The 8,462-nt window shown below is 43.3% G+C and overlaps 1 pseudogene; it reads right to left on the bottom strand.

The window, feature by feature from the left end:
* Positions 1-5,546: 5,546 nt before the first annotated feature.
* LOC147980946 (protein FAR1-RELATED SEQUENCE 5-like) lies at positions 5,547-7,910 on the bottom strand (annotated as a pseudogene).
* Between the last annotated feature and the right edge of the window lie 552 nt (positions 7,911-8,462).

Raw genomic sequence — 8,462 nt, 5'->3', positions numbered from 1 at the left:
GTTTTATGCATCAAAGACTGATATAAACCATGTTTCGATATAAACTTGCATTCAAATATTTAAATTGAAGAACATGTTGTCTGCAATCCACACATGAACGGATATATGCGTATATCAAACAAGTTCATTAATTTGACTTTCAACATGTTCATGGAGTACTATAATACTGTACAACATGCTACTCGATTGAGGTGTTCAATTTTGGATTTAGTTCATTATTTTGACGTACCGAACGAGCTATTTCATTGACTCGAGATATTTCATTTTGGGTTTGATTCGCGTTTTTGAGTGGGTCAACTATTTGTCATATAGTAAATCGCTAGCAACGAGCATGTAAAAACACATTACTCCTGAGCATCATCTCTCCATCTAAAAAAGAAGTGGCAAGCTAATATTTCAAAATTTGATCCGAATCGACTTGGTAAGGTAGACGTTGATGCTCGTTCTCCCAAAATTTGAACGAACCGTTAAACATCCTCTCTGTTCGGTGGAATTCGCCCGAGCAAATAAATGGGAGACGCGAAATTACCGTCCTATGTGGGACAAACATCAATTGGCCCGTTGTACATCGAGGGTAGGTTCGTAACTTCATCGAAGCGCGCCTTCTCCTCGGCCAAAATGACATGCGCCGAATAATTCATAAACCATGGTCGGCAAAACACGCTCTCCTCGCCCGAAATAGCTCGCGCCCACTATTTCAAAACACGCTCTCCTCGCCCGAAATAGCTTGCGCCCACTATAGTTCAAAACATGCCCTCCTCGCCCGAAATCGCTCCCGCCCACTATTTGGGGAGAAGCAAAGTTACTCTATTATCCCCGACCCTCAGTACACAGACCCAAGCCAAAAAGCCTATAGGCAAGGGTAGAACTGTAACTTCCCCTCACATTTTAGACAAATGCGTCCGTAAGACATGGTTCCACTCCCCTCCCAATCCCCCCCCCCCCGCCCCCATTCATACCTCGTGGGCGCCAAATCACCTTCTCCCCGGGAAGCTCCCTTCTCCCGAGCCGCGAAACCTCAGCCCCACCTCCATGGCGCCCCCACCGCACCAATTTCATAGCCGCCCTCCTCCCTAATGCCGGAGACGCTGTCCATTTGCCGTCGTGCACTGGGCCATGCGCCTCTTACTTCGTGCTGCTGGTGCTGCCTCGGCGATGGCCGCGTGAACCGTACCGGAGCCGATTCACCCCCGTTGTTGTTCACGGCGCCGGAGCGGCTCCAACTTCGGATCCGTCCAGAGTCCTGGCGCTGCTTCCGCGTAGCCGTCGACCATCGCGACATCGCTCTTTCCCTGCCGCCGGTCGCCACCGCAACCGCGCCGGCCTCACCGACTCGGCAGCTGGACCTGCCTACTTCACCATGCCGCCAGATAGGTCGCACCCTCATCTCAAATCACTTGTTCCTTTGCACCAGCATCTCAATTGAGTTGCTGGATCACCGGAATGTTGCCGTGGTAACATTTCCGTTTCGCCGCCGTGGCACCCCTTTTCCTTCCACCATGGCGATAAATGCATCATATCTTATCATGTCAACATTTCCATAAAACTTGCATAAACTTGCACATGTCATCCTCATCATGATAACAACATTTAAAATGGTTAAAATTGTTGTTTGCTTCAATTGCTAAATGCATATGGGGATTTTCCGGACTTATTGCTTGTTGTTCCGGCCTCATTTAAACCTGCCTAGATAGGTAGTTTTATTATGCCTCACCTCTTGCCATGTTTAACAACATTTAATATTGTTGAGTACCTAACCGGGAGTGAACTAAATAATGGATGTGGTGTTTCGTCAATATGCAACTCGTTGCATATTGAGATCCACTTAATTTGTAATATTGTTTGTGCACTTTGCCATGCCATGCCTCATTAAACCGGATATGCATCATACTTGTTTGCGCATCATGCCATGTCTATGTGATGGTTGTTTACTTTATTGCTTGCTTCTTTTCGGGTTGCTTCTCTTGATAGCTTCGGTTTCGTTCCGGAGTTGTGAGGATCTGTTCGACTACGTCCGTTTGTGTTCTTCATGGACTCGTTCTTCTTCCTTGCGAGATCTCAGGCAAGATGACCATACCCTCGAAATCACTTCTATCTTTGCTTGCTAGTTGTTCGTTCTGTCCCTATGTCGCGCTACCTACCACTTGTTATATCATGCCTCTCATATTGACATGTCAAGCCTCTAACCCACCTTCCTAGCAAACCGTTGTTTGGCTATATTACTGCTTTTGCTCAGCCCCTCTTATAGCGTTGCTAGTTGCAGGTGAAGTTGAAGTTTGTTCCATGTTGGAACATGGATATGTTGGGATATCACAATATTTCTTATTTAATTAATGCATCTATATACTTGGTAAAGGGTGGAAGGCTCGGCCTTATGCCTGGTGTTTTGTTCCACTCTTGCCGCCCTAGTTTCCGTCATACCGGTGTTATGTTCCTTGATTTTGTGTTCCTTACGCGGTTGGGTGTTATGGGAACCCCTTGACAGTTCGCTTTGAATAAAACTCCTCCAGTAAGGCCCAATCTTGATTTTAACATTTGCCACCTAAGCCTTTTTCCCTTGGGTTCTGTAGACTCAAGGGTCATCTTTATTTTGAACCCCCGGGCCAGTGCTCCTCCGAGTGTTGGTCCAAACTGGGCGATGCCCGGCGCCCCCTGGGCAACCAGGGTTTATGCCAACCCGACGTCTGGCCCATCCGGTGTGCCCTGAGAACGAGATACGTGCGACTCCTATCGGGATTTGTCGGCACATCGGGCGGCTTTGCTGGTCTTGTTTTACCATTGCCGAAATGTCTTGTAACCGAGATTCCGAGACTGATCGGGTCTTCCCGGGAGAAGGAATATCCTTCGTTGACCGTGAGAGCTTGTGATGGGCTAAGTTGGGACACCCCTGCAGGGTATAAACTTTCGAGAGCCGTGCCCATGGTTATGTGGTAGACGGGAATTTGTTAATGTCCGGTTGTAGAGAACTTGACACTTGACTTAATTAAAATGCATCAACCGCGTGTGTAGCCATGATGGTCTCTTCTCGGCGGAGTCCGGGAAGTGAACACGGTCTTGTGTTATGTTTGAACGTAGGTAGTTTTCAGGATCACTTCTTGATCACTTCTAACTTCTCGTCCGTTGCGTTGCTTCTCTTCTCGCTCATATTTACGTATGTTAGCCACTATATATGCTTAGTGCTTGCTGCAGCTCCACCTCATTACCTTTCCCTACCCATAAGCTTAAATAGTCTTGATCTCGCGGGTGTGAGACTGCTGAGTCCTCGTGACTCACAGATACTTCCAAACAGTTACAGGTGCCGATGATACCAGTGCAGGTGACGCAACCGAGCTTAAGTGGGAGCTCGATAAAGATCTTGGTCGTTGTTATGTTTCATTTCCTGTTGATCAGTAGTGGTGCCCAGTTGGGACGACCGGGGATCTAGCATTTGGAGTTGTCTTCTTTTATTTTGGTTCCGTAGTCGGACCTTTGATTGTACTTTGGATGATGTATGAACTATTATGTATTGTATGAAGTGGCGATTGTAAGCCAACTCTTTATCCCTTTCTATTCAGTACATGGGATTGTGTGAAGATTACCCCTTTTGCGACAAACCTACCATGCGGCTATGCCTCCAAGTCGTGCCCCGACACGTGAAAGATATAGCCGCATTGTGGGTGTTACATATCTTTCTTTTAAGAAATCTTTCAAGGTCCCACATACTTTATCAGGGAAAAAATATTTGCATTGCCAAATCAGTCCCACTAGATCTAAGATGATGCATTTGCATATTTTAATACTGTACTAACAAAATTGCCCGTGTATTGCAAAGAAAAAAATACGTAATTCAAGATTTTACAAGTCCAGATCTTCTATTTAATACATTAGGCAAACTACGGTTTTCAGTTCAAGCATCACCGACTAAGGGCATGCATATTTCAGTAGCATTCCAATACTGGGAGGGTGCTTCGATTCAAGGGATTTATTTTAGTCTGACTAAAAATAGTCTCTTTAAGAGGCTAAAGTTTCAAGCACCCATGACTAAAGAGGGGCTAAAACTAGTGTTGAGACTAAAATATTTTAGTCAGGGGTACCCCTACTAAAATGTGGATTAGTCCTCTCTCTTCTCATTTAACTTCTCTCCTTTATCATATAAGAGTTCTGGATTGGAGGATTTAGAGGATAATAAATGCTCATTAACTTGATTTTAGTCTTTTTAGTATTTGGACCAAGCATGGGTGATGCTAGCAAGTTTTAGTCATACTATTTTGGGTTCGGCTCCTCCGCAGTACAGCTATTACTGTATACGTGTTGTAGGGTCTAGCATCTGCCGTCTATTTTAATCGGATGGCTCTAACAAAGAATCGATGGGCTCGTATAAAAAAGTAAAGAAAACTAGAAGAGACCCACACGGCCACACCATTCCCCACTCTCTCTCTGTCTTACCTCATTCGTCTAGAGAAGCTCGGCCACTGTTTTCCCCAATCCACAACACTGCTCCGGCCGAGCGAAATCCAGGTACACTGCGCTGCTCCGGCCAAATTCGCTCGCCCCGAACTGCTCTGGCGATGCCCTCCCTCTATATCCCTGCCTCTCTGTGCGCTGCTTCTTATCCATCCCCGTGCGGCCGTGCCCCATGGCTTCTACCGGCAGCTGCAAGGGATGGCCGGAGAGCGCACTACTGCGGGAGCCGATCGAATACGCCGCTGCTGCACCGCCACACGTCTCTGGCTGCTAGTAGCAGGGAGACGACGAACTACACAAGCAGCAGAGCAACGAGCGAGATCGACGAGCCTGACGACAACGGCAAGCTGGAGTCTCCCCCGACGAGCTCGACGAGGAATAGGACGACGGCGATGTCTCGGAGCAGCACGGTCGACCTCGGCGCCCTCCTGCCCGGCGTAGCCCCACTAGCAAAACCCAAGGTGAATTACTTGGTGTTACTTAGAACTAATTTATTCATTTTTTTCATCATTAGTTCGAGAGCATGTGCTTGTTTGACCATCTATTAATCTTTCATGTCAATATGGTTAGTCAATAGCCAGTAGAGAGTACATGCATGTGTGCTGAGTTTAATTACAGTTATGTTGTGACAGTGGTCACTTGCGTCTCTGTCCAATTATTCAGATCACTAGCTGAAGAATTAGTGCTTGTGCTGATGATCAAATAGTGCCACTAGCAGTCCATGTTGTATCTGATTGTACACCGTACATGGAGAGATAAAAACCTATTGTGGTACATAGTTGTAACCATCTCACTAGAATATTTAAAAGTGATAAGTAATCAACGGATCATTGTTGTAGTAAACTGAAATTAAACTGATTGTTCTGTCTTCGGAAACTAGGAGTGAACTGAGACTAAACTGATTGCAGTGAAATAATGAACACTCAACAGATTGGGTCCCATGTGTGCTGATTCAGATATTCCTTCTGCATAATCTGTCGATCTAGCAAGACAAAATAACACATATTCATCAACCTATCCCATGATAGTTTTGTAAGTTCCAAAGATCATCGGCTTCACTCTACAAATTAAGGGATATATAACTGATTATATGAAGTATCATATTGCTTAACAATGAATTTTATGAATTTTAGACATGGTAGGTGGAAATACCGTCAGTAAACGAGCATAGTACCCATATTCTTGCAAACCATTTGCATTTGTTCCAGCCATTTGCTCTATAGGTGCTTGGTATTGTGCTACTGAAATGTCATTCTTTCCTCCCTATGCAAAAATAAAAACAAAACAAAACCAATGTTAGTTGAGTTGTTACTATATTACTCTATTTAATAAGTAGTCTGGTTAGACATGTGCAAGAGATTTACAGAATGATTTTGATTTTTGGGTACCGCTTTAGTTGTCTCCTTTTTATTTGGGTGCTGATTGTCAAGCCATGATTTCTTTCTTCTTAAATTTTTCTTTGGAATTTCCTTTTTCTTGAGGCAAGCATCCTTTAAACAATCGTCTGGTTCTTTAGATATATCTTCAGTTCTGCATGTAGTAGTACGAGCTTTCTCTTCAACTTGCTTCCTAAGATTCTTCAAAGCATCATCTACTAGTTTGATACACTCTTCTGATGTAACTGCCTGTGAAGCTATGCCAAGGAACTCGTGCATGAAAAACTTCAACTGTTGTCTATCTTCTGATCTAGGATCTTCCAAAACAATGTTTCCATGGCTGTTTTGTATAGTGTCGCTTCGCGCTTCTCGAGTCCATCGCTTCAAAATATAGTGGCCTGGAAGGTACTTAATATTCATGACATCAAGTGCTTTCAAAGCATGACTACACAATATACCAACTCTTTCAAATTGCCCACAATCGCAGAAAACTTTTTGCTCTTCATAATCAACTACAACTTTGCACTCTTCTTCATATGTGAATTCTGGGTCAAGACTTGCAATTGCAACAATATATGCATTGTGTTCTATCGATGGCTTGATGTATGCTGAGATAGATCTTTCATATTCATTCTGAAAATCTTCAAATATGCGTGGTGTGTAAACCTTGCTCGCTTGTATTACCATAGGAGTCCTCATTCTGACTCTAGGTAATTTTTTCCTAGACTCATATTCCTCATTTACCTCGTTATCTCTTTTCTCTTGCACAGCCCTCTCTACGTGCTTGAAAAACCGAAGGATGTCAAGATCAGACTTTAGATGGTCTTTCAAGTCACTGTTCAACCTCTCACTTAATTGTGTGCTTCTCATGCCTATAGTGTAAGCATTCCTCATGTAACATCTTGCCCATTTCTCTTTTACTTTGTAGATGCTGTCCAACCAAGTTTGTGTATCCACATTGCTTCTGATGGCATTGAAAGCTTCTACAAAGGCTTCCTCTTCCTCATACTTTTACATGCAAGCGCTGAAATCAGCAAGTACATTTGGTCCCTCCTCGTCTTTTTTCTTATGAGGTAAGTGCCTGATGGCATTTTGCATTATGTGAAAAGTGCATAATCCATGCCATGCTTCGGTAAATACCGCCTGAACTGCATTACCCATTGCTACATCTTGATCAGTAAAGATTGTTCTAGGTTGCTTCTTGTTATGCAATGATAGGAACGTGTTGAACAACCATTTGAATGATTCAAATGTCTCGTCATATAAAAGTGCAGCACCAAAAATGACCATTTCTCTAAAATGGTTGAATCCAACAAACACACCGAAGGGTCTGTACTCTTTGTTTTTCCCAAATGTTGTATCGAAAGTAACAACATCACCGAAATGAGCATAGTTAATGATCATCTTTGCATCAACCCAAAAGATATTTGCTATTTGTTCATCGCAATCTAGTTGCATATCATATTCAAATGCAGGATTCTCATTCTTTTTATCTCTAAAGTACTTAAGCATACTTCCAGCTTCACCATACATCAAGTCCCTTTGACGCCTGGTTCGCAAGTGGTTCTTGCGATCACGACATGTGTAGCCAAGGTTCAGTGGACCACCAACTTGTCGACTTGCTAACTCATGGGCTCTTTTAGGTACAATTCCTGAATCATCTGCTGTTTCAATTTCAAATGCTTGCAAGGCCGAAATCTTCCGTTGTGACGGCATCAAGTGGCTTGTCCCAGGTAATTGCAAGACATGGTTGTGTTCAACAACTAACTCATGCACCTCATAATCTTCTGCTTCTCAGTCTATAGTGATTCCCATTCGAACATTGCAGCCGGTCCTTGTTTCTGCACGAGGACGCTTTGTATTATTATCCCTTTTGTCTTTTCTTCTGTAGCCTTCATTAGAACAAACATATCTTGCAGAAGTGATTACTCCATCAAGTTTGCTCTTGTTTTCATAATTTACCCTTACATCAAAACCAGTATGACCTCCATAACATGTCCAAAAGTTCCAAGCCTCTTTTGTGGAATTAAACTTCATACCAATCTGAGGCATCCAACTAGGAACCACATTTGTCCTGCACAAATTAAGCATAACTTATTTGTTTCTCTTCTTACACTACAATCATAAGATGACATGGCCTAATAAGAATTGAACAAAATTATTGGTACCTGTTAGAACCTTCGTTGGTGGAGTTGATCATATTCTCCATTACAATTTGTGTTTTTTTTTCTTTTATAATCTATGATAGCAAACTCATTCCATGAGATCTTTGTTGCTGCCAACATGAATACAATTGAAACATATGTCATATACTTTCAGATTGACGTCTTTATTTTTGTTGCTACCATGTACATCACAGGCACCCGTATATCATCTACAACTCAATATATCTTGTTCTTGTCCTAGCTACAAGGAGGACGATCAGGACAAAAGTAAGATAGAAGGGAAATCATCTACAACAGGCACACACAAACGTACCTTGGTCTTGTTCTCGCTAGGGAGGATGAGTGGGAGGAACAAGGGAGACGAGCAGGAGGAGGCGCCGACGAAATTGTCAACACGTTCTGATTGGCCACAACGTTAGTTCAGCAGAAGCGAGATCTCTACAACACGTTCAGATCAGCATACCTTGGTCTCATTTTT

The sequence above is a fragment of the Triticum urartu genome, chromosome 3A (genome assembly GCF_056163025.1).
Source record: "Triticum urartu cultivar PI428250 chromosome 3A, HENAU_Tu73, whole genome shotgun sequence".
Taxonomy (NCBI): Eukaryota; Viridiplantae; Streptophyta; class Magnoliopsida; order Poales; family Poaceae; genus Triticum; species Triticum urartu.
This window is presented reverse-complemented; position numbering and strand designations above follow the sequence as displayed.